Source organism: Alexandromys fortis, unplaced genomic scaffold, assembly GCF_014885135.2.
Source record: "Alexandromys fortis isolate MF-2015 unplaced genomic scaffold, M_Fortis_MF-2015_v1.1 scaffold_279, whole genome shotgun sequence".
Taxonomy (NCBI): Eukaryota; Metazoa; Chordata; class Mammalia; order Rodentia; family Cricetidae; genus Alexandromys; species Alexandromys fortis.
This window is the reverse complement of record NW_026068151.1, coordinates 275,849-291,160: the sequence shown is the minus strand read 5'-3', so window position 1 is coordinate 291,160 and position 15,312 is coordinate 275,849. Positions and strand designations below refer to the sequence as shown.

At 37.4% G+C, this 15,312-nt stretch overlaps 1 non-coding gene across 1 annotated transcript; it reads right to left on the bottom strand.

Annotated features, from left to right (window-relative positions):
- Positions 1-1,371: 1,371 nt before the first annotated feature.
- Positions 1,372-1,478, bottom strand: LOC126491533 (U6 spliceosomal RNA). The gene has a single exon (XR_007589418.1). It is a non-coding gene; the product is annotated as a U6 spliceosomal RNA (small nuclear RNA).
- Positions 1,479-15,312: the final 13,834 nt, after the last annotated feature.

Here is a 15,312-nt window from a genome sequence, read left to right as displayed (position 1 = left end):
AAAGTCATCTTCAGGGGACTCCTTTTACCCTTATCAACTGGACATGGCACACTAGTCTGCCTGCTCTCTGGAACAACAAGGAAGATTCATCCCCAGCAAGAAGATGCTCCAAAGGAAATATATCAACCTGCTAATGGTTGAACCCAGTTGGAATCCAGGAACAAAGGAATATGATTGATGTCAACATAAATCAGCCTTCAAGGCCCAAAAGCAAATGGAAAATTATAAATAAATATAAATGGATAAACAAAGTTATCCACCATGATTATGTATAAATATTAAATTTCAACATCACTTAAGCAGTAGAAAATTTATAACTTTCCTTTTGAGAACAAGAATAAGACAAAGTGGACACTAACATCACTAAAGAAGGCAATGACTAGAAAATAAAAATTAAAAACTTTATTATCCATAATGAAATTAAGAGCATATCAAGGCTACAAAAAAAACTGCAAAGAAACCACTATTTTTAACAAATGACTTGTAATGATCAAGTTTATCATGGTTGTTAATGTCAGATAAATCATAGAGGAAAAAACAATTACATTTCTGTGTATAAGTAAAATCAAAGACTAAAATTTATCTTTAAAATTTTTACATGTATTGAGGGGAGGTCACATGTGGAGGCCAGCTAAAATTTATTTTTAAAATATTTTATTACATTTGTTTGTTTGCTTGCTTGTTTGTTTCTTTGTTTGTAGAAGAGGGCACATTAAAGGTCAGGGTCAACCTTTGGGAGTCAGCTGTCTCCCTCCATTGTGTCCTGGTAACCAGCCCAGGTCATCAGGCCCAGCAGCAAGTACCTTTGTCCCCTAACATTCTTGTTAGTTAGCTTCAAGTCCAATGTGCAAATCCATTAAATGCAAGGTCTTTAGTATATATTAAAACTGTAGGACAAAGGGCAGTTGGTCCATGTAACAAAATGAGCTCTGTATTCAGACAATAGATGCAATGTTCAAAGTTTTCATCCTCAGAGACAGTCTGCTCAGAAAGACTTGGAGATATCTGCCTCCTCAAACATATGAACACACCTTCCCCTGAAATCTATTAAAATATTTAACATTTATAACAAAATTAATCTAAGGAATATCTGAGGATCAATCTACTAATAGATGTCTGATAACTCAATGCAGACAGTTATGAAATCTTACTGATACAAATTAAAGACTAGATTATGTGAAAATATAAGCCATGCGTATAGATCAGGATGCCCAAAGGTTGAAAGGCAATCTTTCCCCCCAAACCACAATGTATAAATTAACCCAACCCTAGGAAAATTACAAATGATTTTGTTGAGCCTGAAAATCTTGTTTAAAACATGTAAAGTTGAAAAAGCTAAGAATGAATTACCTGCATTTTATTTATTTATTTTAAAATATGGAATACTTCAGAAATTGCCATGTCATCTTTGTGCAAGGGCCACGCTAATCTTCTCTGTATTGCTCCAAATTTAGTAGACATGCTACCAAAGTGAACACCATTGCCTATATATTTTAAAAGGAACATATTTTGTTTGACAAAATAAATCTGTCAGATCAACACATCATGATTTCAGAAAAACTGAAAGGTGTAACATTCACCCAATGTTATATGGAATGGAGTTCTTAATGATAAATCCAGGCAAAGATGGCCTCTTCATTTACAATCATTTTACAATGTAAATAAACAACCTTTAAATGAGTGGACGAAGACAATCGCCTATCCATGGAGAAAGGTGGCACATGGCTACTTTATACTTTCCATAAACACTTCAAGGCATGACTTATCCCAGATTCCCCATGAAGCAGAAATTTGCATGTAACAAACCTATTGAGGCATGTTCTGAATCTCAACACCCAAGATAAAGATTAGTCACAGAGAGAACTCAACTACAAGGCTATTGCTCCGAGGGCTTTTGTTATGTGGATGAGCTGCTCTGGAAATGGGCTGACCCTCAAGAATTGTCTAAAATGTAGGTAAGGAGCCAAAACTTTAAACCATCCATTGAACAGATGGACAAAGGCAGAAGTTTGGACAGAGTGGATCTCTTAAAAGAATCCTAGATAAAGCCCCCCCCCCCGGAAAAAAAAAACAGTCCAGAGCTATTAGTCAATAACACTTTTAGGGGCTAGAAAAGGGTATCTTAGTTTTTACAGGATCAAGGTAACAAAGTAGCTTCCACAGTAGGGTACCCATGTGGACAGAAAGTATAAAATTACAAAGACCTTGGTATGTCTTCGGTCTCCCAAACATCTGTACTTCACTGAATCTCAGTGACTGTTGCCTATTTTCTGTATTGCTTTTTCTCAAAATCAAAACAAACCAAAACAAAAAACCTGGACCTTTTCTTTTCTCTTTTTTCTGTATTCCCTATTTCCCAAATTACTTTCAATTCCTTTACAAATTGTTACATTATATCCTTTGAATGAAAGAGACGTGCTATGAAATCATCAGACACCTGCATCATCAACATCTTTGAGAGAAGTTTTTTTTTTAATGATTGCCAAAATAGTAAGCATATAGCATTATGTTAATCATCCATGTGGTTGTCCTGCTGCGATACAGAAACATAGCTGCTTGTTAGAGCTTCCCCTTGATCCTCGGATGTATCCCACACAAAAGTAAAATGTGAAAACTACAGAATTCTCTTGAGAATGTGCCGACTTTTATGTATGATAAATGATAAATAGTACCTGCAGTAAAGACCTCAAATAATAAAATGTACGTTCCTAAGTTCCAGAAATCTTCTTTCACTTTTAGTAGGTAAGGAAAAATTTGAGTTTAGCTTAGTTACACACACATACACACAAAAGGAAAACAAAAAAGAGACCAGGAATGAGAAGGAACTGAGAACAGAACATCTTCCTGGGAATAGTGTCATACAAAATCCATCCCTTCCAATATATCAGTTTCTCAGCAACAGGGTACCATGTTATCTGCCTCAGAATACACTGTTGCCAGAGATAATAATGAAGAAAGAAGATCCAGAGCTATCTAATATCCACCCCAACAGCCCATTTTATTTGAGTCACTCCTTTGCCTCTTATCCTGGCATCACACAGTACCCTGAAGCTTGCTGCTCCTAAAACACATTCTTTCTCCCACCCTTCCATGATCCTTATTGTTCTCAGTATTTTTATTATTGTTAATATCATTACTGTATTCTTGCTGTGTTCTAAACATAGTACTAAAAATTTTGCATATGTTCTCTTAAGTTTTGTCTCATGATAGAAAAAAAAGACTGCCAATCCATTTTTATCTTATAGAAGAAGAAAGAAAAGTAGAGTTGATTTCTGAAAGGTCACGCAGCTAAGAGACCTAAAAGACTGGATTTGTACTCAAATCTGTTTGATTCCCAAAATTTAAACCTCTGGTCTTTAAGCCATACTTGTCATCGTATTTGTCATCAAACTGACACCAAAGCTGAGTTACATTTCCTACAGCACTTTTTAAGTATACACACTAGAGTTTTGGCAGCTCTCTATCAGATGCCATCCCCTATGTCTTCCCAAGTCTGTTCCTTTGCTATGCGAACAGGAAATCTTCCTGGAAACAGTGCTCTCTCTCTCTCCCAGTGCTCTGCAGGACTGAGAAAAGCATGTTCTCTCTAGTTTGTCCAAATTTGGAACCCAGTAGTCACTTCTGACGCCTGGGTTTTCAGTAATATTCACATCAATGAAAAAGACTGATGTGATATTGTCACCACAAGGAGGGAAAAACGCAGCAAAACTCCTTAAATATATGAATGGAGGTAGAGATTTATACACAAGGTTCACCATTAACCTCTCTTCTGGGAGGCTGATCTTAACTAGTTCTCCAGATGGCCTCCTGCATTAAATGGCTATTTGAACTCTGTTGGTGGCTTCTATTAGTGCTCATCAGCAAACATGAGATCTTTCTGTTTCTGAGACTGTCAGCTCTGATTACAGGATGAAAGCCGAATAGCTTCTTTGACCAAATTGCTTCTTGGCACTTACAGCTGTGATCCACTTTCCAATGATTATTTCAAAGCTTACTAAAATGAATAAAATCAAGAGAGTGATTCTCATTTGAAACCATTAGATGCAAAGCCATGTCTTATTCTCAGACTGACTCTTTTCAAAAAAAAAAAAAAAAAAAAAACAAATCCCAATATTGAGGCTCATGCTCTTATCAAAAACAAGGACACTCCCGAGTAAATGCTTTGTTCATGACTTGCACAGATCCCTGCTTTTTCACCAATAGCTTCTTTGACCAAATTGCTTCTTGGCACTTACAGCTGTGATCCACTTTCCAATGATTATTTCAAAGCTTACTAAAATGAATAAAATCAAGAGAGTGATTCTCATTTGAAACCATTAGATGCAAAGCCATGTCTTATTCTCAGACTGACTCTTTTCAAAAAAAAAAAAAAAAAAAAACAAATGCCCAATATTGAGGCTCATGCTCTTATCAAAAACAAGGACACTCCCGAGTAAATGCTTTGTTCATGACTTGCACAGATCCCTGCTTTTTCACCTATATTTTCTTATTTTAAACTGGGAACATAAGAAGTAGCTGACAAAGGCTATGTTAAGCTTTGAACTTGTCTTTGGTAGAAGAGAAGATTTATCAATTCCTGGGTGATATTGCCTTTGAAATATTTTTTCACATCCTTAAAGGTAAACCCAGCAGACATCTCCAAGGATGTAGTTGATCTGCTAGTCTTTCAAGAACAGAGGAGACAACTGTGGTTGCCTAACTAATGGAGTATCATACTTTGAAAGTGACTTGCACCCTGTCTTAGGAAACACAGCTGAAAATATAAAGATGAGAACTTAGAAACAAATATTGCTGTACTAAGGTGCCTGGCTTCTGTCACATAATAGGAAAAAAAGGACAAAATAATTAAGGTAGAGTCAAGACAACATCTTTTATTTAAATTTATTTGATTGTTACCTTATCATATATCAAATAAATATTAGGATTTATGAACCTATTAAAGCTCAGCTTTGAATCTTTATTTTAGTTCCAATATTACAAATAAGGGGTTACAGAAATATGTTATTATAAAATTACATAAAACTATGGCACTTAAAATAGTCAAGAAAAGCCTTAGATAGAGTATCCCCTAACTAACATGTAGTTCGTACAAGAGAATGAGAAGTACCTTTTAGCAACTTCAAGAACTCTCTCGGACATAAAAACCTAATGGTGTGATTTTTCTTCCATATAAAAAATTCAAAAAGTAACTTTCTGTCTAGGTGGAAAGGAGACAAAAATCTTCAAAATAAACACTAAAAACCATATCTATCTATATTTTATGTAGGATTTATTGTTTATAACATTTAGGTGCAAACATTTTCAAAGTAAAAGCTAATGAAGGGCAAACTATAGAACAATGACCTTAGTGTGTGTACCAACTCTTAGGAATGGCTTATATGAGGGACACTGCAGGTGAGTGATATCAAACTCTCAGATTAATGATGAAAGACAGTTATTCTGTGAGTGCGGTATCTCTGTCATTGGGTTGTATGTCAACACAGACCTCAGCTACTGGCACTGTTCTGGGAGGCAGTGGAACATTTGAGTAGCATGGGTAACGGGGGTCGGTGACTGGAGGTGGATCTCTGAGGGATGGAGCCCAACCCACTTCTGACCTGAGGGTTGTTACACCTTTCACCTGGCACTATGATGTTTGATCAGCTGCTTCAGTGGACTCAATCCAACTGTTATACATTCCCATCCACGAAGGACTGTGTCCCTTAGCCAGAAGACAGAATGAAACCTTCCCCCTGAAGTTCTTTCTAAACTGTATCTGGTCAACAATAGAGGTAGCTAACGTAGAAATTAACAGAAGGGATAAATATCTGTAAAATATCTAATACCCGAAAGGTTACAAATCTATAGTACTGAAATTTGTTGTATCGTTTTCATAGGGTAAATCCATTGTTCTGCCTTAATGTTAATATTCTCTAAGTCATTTTGCTTCAAAACAAAAATCCAGTGTGGTCCTGTCTGTATTATTGACATAAAGAATAAAGACAATTGATGGATTGCTCCTATGATATGCTGTAGAAAAAAATCTAATCAAGTTTTATACAGTAAATCAATATAGAGAATCAAACTGGAAGACGAGGGCTCAGTGAAATCAAAGTAGAAGACTGTAATCTGAATATACCACCAGTCTTCTTCCTGAGTTTTGACTCAGTGAAAAAAGTAAGCAATAAGCAGATTAAAATATCACATTTATTATAAAGAGATGTGGAAAATGTGTTCTAGGCCTTGGCAACACTCTCTGTTTGTGATTTTAATTCTTGAAAAAGCTACCACAGGGAATGGTTTTATGTGTTGATTCCAATGGTTGTCTCTCAATATTCCAGGGTAAAGGAGGAGAAAGAACCAAATCTCTGGCAACATATTATCTACTTCCAAAAAGAAATGTGTATTACTGATCAAACTATTACCCAGAACTTCCCTCACGCTCTTTGAGACCAAAGATCATGAGGCTTGCTATGGTGAATCCCTCTACATTGAAACATGAACAGTATGTGTTCTACAAATACATTGGGTCAAACTACCAAGCAGGGGAGTTATAACATTCTAATAGGAGATTTAAACTGTATTAAGGCTGCAGAGGTCCATCTTCTTCTTGAGAACACTGATAAATAGCACTGAATTATTTAAGATTTACATATTTATATAATTGCATATATTTCTTATAACTTTAGGTAAATAAAAATAATATGGCCAATTGGGGCTTTATCAAACCTTGGTGTTTGTCCCTCAATTTCCCTGTTTTTCTATAATGATTTGCTTCCCTCCTCCTCTGTTGGATTCCCTTCGCAATTATTTCATTTCCCACTTCATATCACCTTTGACCCCTTTATACTTTTATTGGTTTAATAAAACACTGATTGGCCAGTAGCCAGATAGGAAGTATAGGCGGGACAACCAGACTAAAAGAATTCTGGGAAGAGAAAAGGCAGAGAGATGCAGTAGTCAGTCAGATGCAGAAGAAGCAAGATGAGAATGCCTCACTGAGAAAAGGTACCAAGTCACATGGCTAAACATAGATAAGAACTATGGGTTAATTTAAGTTCTAATAGGTAGTTAGTAAGAAGACTGACCTAATAGGCCAAAAAGTTTACAATTAATATAAACCTCTGTGTGTTTCTTTGGGACTGAACTGCTGTGGGATCATGCAGGACAGAAACACTGACTACAAACATTTGACAAGAATTCCCACATAGAGCCTGAGAAAGCTTTAATCAAAGGATTCTAGACTGACAAGAAGAGAGTCAAGTACAGATTCTTGGTAACCATCTTTTTTCTGGTAGGCTCTGTCTGCTAGAGGTAAGCAGAGGTATGGTTCCTTTAAGAAAGGCTTCCAGTCTAAGCTTTAGACACAAAAACTTCACAGTTCTTTTAAGAGGCCTTGCCACCACTTAAATGGTGTTTATGAGCAGCCAGAGGCATGCTTCTTGGTGGTGGAAGAGACCTTGAAACTCATCAGAATTGTGGCAATAAACATGGCTCCTGCCTGTACCTCTACCATGAAGTTAGACTCTCATAACACTAAGGAATGGGGCGGAACGAGTTGCCAAAGTTGCATCTTTAATCCTAGCCATGCCGCTTAGCAGATTTAAAACTCATGTGCTCAGAAAAAAGATGAAGTTATATAGTAAAGACAGATTCAGATGGGGAAAAAAAAAAACTCTAAACGTTTCACAGTGTGTTAAAAAAAATCATAGGCTTGGAAGAAAAGAAAAAGGATAGAGAAAGTCCTTTAAAAAGAAATACAGTAGTTGAGTATGATGGCACACACTCACCTTTAATCCCAGCACTTGGGAGGCAGAGGCAGGAGGATTTCTGTGAGTTTCAGGTCAGCCTGGTCTACAGAGTGAGTTCCAGGACAGCAAAAGATACACAGAGAAGAGCTGGAGAGATGGCTCAGAGGTTAAGAACACTCTCTGTTCTTCCAGAGGTCCTGAGTTCAATTCCCAGTAACCACATTGTGGCTCACAACCATCTGTCATGAGATCTGGAGCCCTCTTCTGTCATGCAGGCAGAACATTGTATACATAATAAATAAATAAATAAATTAATTAATTAATTTAAAAAAAGATACACAGAGAAACCTTGTCTCCAAAAACCAGAAACTAAAAAATAAAAATAAATAGATTAAGAAAAACAAAAGATGGAAAATACACAGAGAGTCTAGATACTGTATGTTATTGTGTTATGCTTGAAATGTTTGACTGCTAAGGAGGGAGCAACAGCTGCTATAAGACATTTGATTTTAAAAGCTGCTGGATTAATCCAACCTTTACATTTTGAAAGTGACTTAACTTCAAAATTTAAGTCAAAAGATATGTTGGAGAACCTACTTTGGAGAAGAGGCTTTGCTTTTGTTTCCACAGGAAATGAGAGGCTGTAGAATTATTCTAAGAAAATAAGGTTTGATTGAAGAAGATTCCCTCAAAATTCTCCAATGAGAACAGATGGCCCAGATGATCCAATGTTTCAGAGCACCTCTGTTGCAGCTTCCTCTGAGTTCTAAATCCAAAACATCCTCAAGACTGCTGGCTGAGATTATCCAGGCTCACAGAATACTTCAGTAAAGGCTTGGCCATATCCTAAATTTTCTTTGGGTCCCCATAAGATTATCAGAGTTCCCCATCAACAGGAAGTAGTCTAGAAAACTATGTCCATATTCCCAAAAATGGATTATGGATGTTTGTCTTTGTTTAGTCTGTCAGTCACAAGTTGTTATAAACAATGGTCAGGAGAAAAGCTAAACAAAGAAGATTAGACTCAGGGTCCTGTTTTGAAAAGATAAAGGGGGCTCTGCTGTGGGATGATACTTTTTTGTATGCGGTAAAGATTTGTCACTCGTATTGCTTTAATAAAGCACTGACTGGCCAGTAACCAGGCAGAAAGTCTTAGTGGGGCAACTAGACTAAGATAATTCTGGAAAGAGAAAAGGCAGAGATATGCAGTAGTCAGCCACATGCAGAGGAAGCAAGATGAGAATACCTTACTGAGAAAAGGTACCAAGTCACATGGCTAAACATAGATAAGAATTATGGGTTAATTTAAGTTGTAAGAGGTAGTTAGTAATAAACCTGAACTAATAGGCCAAACAGTTTATAATTAATATAAGCCTCTTTGTACTTCTTTGGGACTGAATGGCTGTGGGGCTAGACAGGACAGAAATATCTGCTACAGCAAAGCTTGCCGAATGCTCCCTTAAACCATAGACTAACAGAAACCCTAGTACCAAGCATGAGAAACTTCATTTTGAATGACTCAAGGTAGTCCAAGTGATTCCAAAAACAATAGATAATTGATGTAGCATTTAGTTGCCTCTCTGGGTTAAGAATAAAACCCTATTGCTGAATGCACCACATATGCAAGGCATGTGACTCAGATGATTTGAAATGGATCTGACTTGAAAGCCTCTTTCCTGAAGTCTAGCTTCCAATTACAGAAAATGCTATACAAGCTGTTTAGGAAAGGAAGCAGTTAAACACTCCAACCCAGCTGCAACACCTATGAACTGCAGTTACCAGTATGGCAAGATATGCAGAAAGGTGTATTAAGAGTCACTCATATGCTGGTAGCAACCAACAACCATCTAATTGGATTTAAGGCCCACTCAATAAGAACAAAACTATGCCTGGTACTAGAAATTTAGCTGGTTTCCTGGGGCTAGTGCGGTCATGGAGCTTAGAAAAGAATTTGCTGCCATCACTTTGTTAGACCAGCATCACTCCTTACTATATTCTAAATTTTACTCTTATACCTACATATAAGTATAACTAAGGAAGTCTCTCTTTATAGCAAATGGAGATTATTACTGAAAACCATCACTGGACACAGTGCATAGATCAACAGTTCACAGGAATCTGGCCTCGACATCATAGATTCTGCATCTGTGGCTCAAGGACATCATAGAATGGGAGGTAGACAGAATATAAAAGCCAGAATACCAGGAAGTCTGTGTCTCTCTTAGAAATGGCTACATAAACAAGACCAGGACAAAAGGAATATCAATTGTCATGTTAATGTAGAAGGGGGTTCATTTCCATGGGACCTGACCCCTAGACAAAGAACTACAGGCAACCAATGACTGCTGGGAGAAAGAATTAGTCTCTCCCAGGAGAGACTCTCTCCCTTTATTGGTTGTCCAGTGTAGAGTGGTTATCCCTGAAACTATATACATGTACAAACAGACTTAGGTGTATATATATATTTATATATATATATGATTGCATATAGATAAATAAAAACATATGTATTTAACAATAATAATTAAAGAAAAAGAGGCTATCCACTTGAGGGCCATTGGGAAGGAGTTCAAAAGAAAGATAGCTGTACGGGGTAGAGTTAGGAGAGAGAAGGATGAAAGAAGCAAGAAGCGTAATTCTCTTTTGATGAAAAACATATTTTTTAAAATGAGGTTTATTATAAGATTTTAAGAAAATAGCACTGAATTCTACCTAAAGGATCCTAACTGTTTGGACATACACAATATAGTTCATGCAAGATGCTGCAACAATACTGAATGACCAACCACCTCAGTACACACCATTAAAAATGCCAGTACAGACAGTGTAAACACCATAGACTAAATGTAAATACGTGCCTTTGTCAATCTCCTGAGAAGGCTTTAATCTTCTATAATTGATTTTTTTTTTCGAGACAGGGTTTCTCTGTGGCTTTGGAGCCTGTCCTGGAACTAGCTCTGTAGACCAGGCTGGTCTCGAACTCCCAGAGATCCGCCTGCCTCTGCCTCCCGAGTGCTGGGATTAAAGGAGTGCACCACCATTGCCCGGCAATCTTCTATAATTGAATTCTCTGATAAGTCCACACAATTTAACATCTAAAATATTTCACCACATATCAAAGCCAGTCATGGTCTAACTTAAATATCTAGTCATTTTAGTGCAAAATAAAAATGTGTTGACCTTGTGAGAAAAAGTTCAAAGAAGCTACAAGTCAGAGTTCTCAGGCTATAGTCTTACAGTCTTCATCTCAGAACCAGTTCTTCTTCTTCACCATTCTGTCTCTTACTGTGAAACTGGCTTGTCTTCATAGAAAGACGGCCAGACTTGTTAACAACTTTCTGTAGTTCTTTCAAGACCTCAAAATTGAAATTAGTTTTCCATGCAATGCACTTTTGGAAAAAAAAAAAAACAAAGTTAGTAGACAAGATTACTTTTCTACATACAAATTATAAAATACAAGTAGTCTCTGAACTCTTAGAAAAGCTAACCCAGGAAGAAAAACATGCTTCCAGTGCCAAACTATGATACTTCAAGACCCCAGAACCAGAAGGCAACCAAGCATATTGAGAATACTTTCTTATCTTAGTCTAGTCAGGGTGCCAGGTGTGATAGTGACTTTTAATTGCTTTAATTTAAATTGAGAAATAACTGGGAAATTAGGATAGCACATCCCTGAACATGTCTGTGAGAATATTCGATCAGGAGGGCTCCGAACCAATCAATAGACAAATCCTTTAATGGGTTCATAAGACAATGGCATTACCAGGAGGTAGTAAAGAACAAAAAGGCGGATATAATTGGAGTGTGGAAGTCACTGGAGCCATGTCTTCAAAACAATATCTTGCCCTGGCACCATCCTGTGGTCCTGTTTCCTGTTCTTCATGAAGAAGCTTTGTGGGTACCTGCTCCAACTGCCATGATGGTCTGCCCAAGTGCATTGGAACAGGTGACCAAAATACACTGTGAAAGTATGAGCAGAAAAAAAACAGACTTTTCTAGATTCCATGCCTTATAACAAACTCACTTAAAAGAAAGTGCTAACTAAAGCTTACCGCACTGTTGTCCTTCCAGGACAGCAACACGCACTTATGCATGCATCTCCCCACTTAGAGCACTGCCCGTCTTTCCGGGACAGGAACACGCACCTATGTATGCCATCTACTGGCTTACAGCAGTGCCTGTCTTTCTGGGACAGAAACACACACACATATACACGTCATCTCCCTGCTAGCACCCCAGTCAGGTCATTTCAGTGAGACATCACTAACATGATGCGAATCTGCAGTAATTGCCCACCAACTAAATCCTCTTGGTGATATGTATTTCTATCTGCCACCTTTTGCTCCTATTACAAGCTTCCCCTTTGATTCTGACACCTGCGGGACATAGATGGGACAAACTCTGTAAAGTGCAACCTTCATTCTCTCCTGGAAAATGATATTTTCCATTTTGTATTGCTCTAGCTGATTATAGAGCTTCTTATTGTGGTAATACTTAGGAATACAAAACATCCTTTAGTTCCGCATGTGTTTCAACTGGAGAAGTGCACTCAGACAAACCCTGACCTTGAACTCCATTGGGTTCTGAACATCTTCTGGAAGCCTAATGAGGATCCATTATCTAGAACATGCTGTCGAAGATCACACCCTCCCTTGGGTATGATTGTTCCAGCCTGAGAACACACTGCTTTTTCACTAAATGTTTTTCTTCGGTAAGGAAGACTATCACCAATACATTATTTTCTTCTTTTGCCAAAGGCTCTGTTAAGTAGATTCAACTTCACCTTCTATTTAATCTCTTTCCATCTCTACTGCATGTGCTACTAAGCACTGTTGTTCAGTCCATGGCTGCTGTTTAACTTCTCTTTTCTTTCTTACCAAGAAAACACTTCTAACATATTGTTAAGGCAGATTTGCTCAGAAGAAAGAACACTATCTATATTAGATATGAGCACAAATGATTCCTCAGACATATAGGGGATCAGGATGGAGAAGAAATCAAAACCCTAAGGTATGCTTTCAGATAAAAGTCCTGCCTCCTCCTCACTCCTCGGAAAGTTTAGAATTAAAATTATATCTTGGTGAAGACTTGGTGTCTATGGAGGAGAGCTGGGCAAGTGAGGCTCTTCCCTTCCATTCCCTGGACATGCTCAGTTCTTCTCTAGAGTCAAGTGGTTCTAGTTGCCCGAGAGCAGCCCTGTGTGGAAAGCTGAACCAGCAAAGCAGGAAGCTGACCTGGCACTACCTGATGGTGATGCTTTCCTGTTCCACAGCACATTTTGTAGACCTGACAGAAAGATGTGAGTCAAAGCAGCAACCATTCTTTCTATTCCAACACTCAAAAGAACTGGTCACGGGAAGATTCTTTGGCCCTGTAGTGGAAGCTTACTAAACTATCCAATGGCCTGCATTTGCTGAGCAAAACAAGAGTTCACAAGCAATGGAGATCCACCAGCATAAAAATTTGATCTACTTTGTCTTCCAAAAACCAACCCCTGCTAACCAGTGGAGAAGATTCTGGGTATATTTCTTCTGCTCTTGTATGTCTGATTCTTATCAAGGCTATTTAGCTTGCAGCATCAAACTTGGAGTTTATAAGGAAGGTACACAATATGCTTCTTTATTCCACACCTCTCAAAGTTGAAAGAAGATGGAGGGAATAGGTGATGAAAGTGTCTCCTACAGCATACTAGTAGTACTGTATTTGCTTGACATCTCCTCAACTTGTATTAGAATATGACTATGAGACTCCAAAATTCTGTCTTATTTCACTTGACTCAGAAAACCTAGCCCCACCATGGTAAAGCTCAATCCAGAAATCCAGAGCAGAGGCATTTGACTTTGGCTGCATTTTGAGATATATGTGTGTATGAAAGGGTGGTGATGGGGGGGGGTGTTGAAATTTGGCTTTTATTCAACATGGATTGGATTGAGATGATCAGCTATTTTGACTGATCCAGGTGATGTAAAGAATCTTCACTGATGGATGATGACATTATCTAAAGACCCCACCATAAAAAGAACCCACACAGACAAATAGCAGACACACTAGGATGCAAGATGTGTGTGTGTGTGTGTGTGTGTAAGTAAAAGCAAAGCAAACTCACAGTCATGTACTCTTTGGAACTCTTAGAGATGGGCTTTTACAGATCTATATAGACAGATAAGAAAAAGATGAAGAATTTGTCAAGATAACTAAGAAAAGAATCAGACAGGTATCATAAACTTGTAAAAAACATAAACTGAAGTTAAGAATTCAATGGGTATGATATTCAGCAGATATGCAAAGGAACAACTGTAAGACTGAGAGAAAGACCATACAGAACTCTACAAGCACAAAGAGTACAAATAAATTGAAACTATACAAAAGCCATAAAAATGGCATAAGCAGCAGGATAAAAGGATTCCATGTGTGTACAACTGCAAGCCCAGGGTGTGAGAAAAATAAACAGGGGAGAAATGTTTAAAGTTATAAATACTACAGGTTATTCAAAACCAAAGGGTGAGAGATACAATTTCAAAGTATTATTTATGATCAGAGGGTATAAGTTAAATAAATAGCAGATCTCAGAGATCTGTCATTACTTTTCTAATTGTTGGTAAAATCTTACTCTATCAAAAATTTTATTAGATGTTTGCCAAATTAAGAGTATGTCCCAAATTGTTTTAATTATTCAAAGCTTTATTGGAATTCAATGTCTGTATTATAATGTTAAAAATCAGTACTAACTGCTTTAAAGCTTTGGGGCTATTATATGTGTGGATTAGATAACATAGGGAGAGACGTATAGCAATTTAAATCCAAGTGATAAATTCCCATTTGATCTGTAATTTCTACATATGCTAGACAAGTATTAAGTTGCTTCTAAACTGATGCAACTTTTAAAAGCAAAGTTCAAATCATTAGCTCGTTCATTGGCATATGTAATACAGTCTATTCTAACATTTGGGATAAGCTTCTGGCTACTTGATACCCAGTGGTGGTAAATACTGCTTTGTACTGTTCCATCAGGCTCCTAACTCATCCACTCTACTGATAACCTCCTCTTTATGTGGGAAAGTAAGTTTAGGGAAAGTGGAGTGTCCAAGAAGACGGTTTACCATTGCCAGAAAAATGAGCAGGAAGAACTTTGACAGCAATGCAGAATAAGAAAAATGTTTTACACGTTTTGAGGACTCTTATCAGAAAATTGAGTCCATCCTTAAAAGAAAAATCTGGAGTGTATTTTTTAAAAAAATCTTTTGGGCTCTACATAGCCAAATAACAATCAACTAAGAAAGACCACTTATGAAGGTTCATACAATAGACCAGGAAGCAGACAGTGGCTCCCAGAACCAAGAACAGTAGGCATGGAGAGAAGGGTGGCATTCAGAAATTTGGGAGTGTAGCACTATTTTCCCAAGATGTCAAGGGTTTTTCCAACTTTTAAAAATTAATGCATGATAATTACACATATTTATAAATCTAATTGTGACATTTTAACACATGTATTCAGTACACGAAAAGAACAGTACAGTAGCGTATCCTTCACCAGAAACGCTTCCCATTTCTCTTGGTTCAGAACACTCAAAATCCTCTCTGC